The 720-nt window shown below is 47.5% G+C and overlaps 1 pseudogene; it reads right to left on the bottom strand.

Annotated features, from left to right (window-relative positions):
• Positions 1-319: 319 nt before the first annotated feature.
• LOC112470717 lies at positions 320-437 on the bottom strand (annotated as a pseudogene).
• Between the last annotated feature and the right edge of the window lie 283 nt (positions 438-720).

Here is a 720-nt window from a genome sequence, read left to right as displayed (position 1 = left end):
CATTGTTCCCTGTTGAGCCCTCCCCCATACCAGTGCACAGGACACAGCTCCACCATAGCTGTGACATCATCAAACTGGATAACAGAGGTTGCTCTGCCCAGAGGATTCCCTGAAACCCCGCCTCCCCCAACTTGCAGACCTGCCCAAGCCACATCCAGGTATATCCTCAGTGAGTCAAGTGCTCCTTGCTGAGCAGCGCCTAGACTCACACTGGTGGCAGATGGCCTCAGTTTCTGGTGTGGCCTTTTGAGGCAACTATAAGCACAGCATTTGTAGATTGCTTGCTGAATCTTTTTTTTTTTTTTTTTTTTTTTTTTACCACCTATAGCACCTGGTTTTCCTAGGTGGTCTCTCATCCAGTACTAACCAGGCCCGACCCTGCTTAGCTTCCAAGATCAGACGAGATCGGCCACGTTCAGAGTGGCATAGCCGTAGATCGCTTGCTGAATCTATTAACAGGTGACCCCAGAGGGGTAAAGGCTTAGGCTAAGTTTGGCCTACAGCTGAATCCCTTTCAGGACTGTGCCACTGGACAACTACTTTACAAATCTACACTAATAAGACCAGGAGACTTAGGAGTTTTGCTTGGTACATAGAAGCAGATGCGGAAAGTCAGCCAAAATGGGAAGACACAGAAGCAGAAACCATATGAGACAATAGGACAGAGATCCAGATATAATGGAGTCAAGTAATCTAACAGATGCAGAGTTCAAAACACTG

Source organism: Pteropus alecto, unplaced genomic scaffold, assembly GCF_000325575.1.
Source record: "Pteropus alecto unplaced genomic scaffold, ASM32557v1 scaffold3, whole genome shotgun sequence".
Lineage (NCBI taxonomy): Eukaryota > Metazoa > Chordata > Mammalia > Chiroptera > Pteropodidae > Pteropus > Pteropus alecto.
This window is presented reverse-complemented; position numbering and strand designations above follow the sequence as displayed.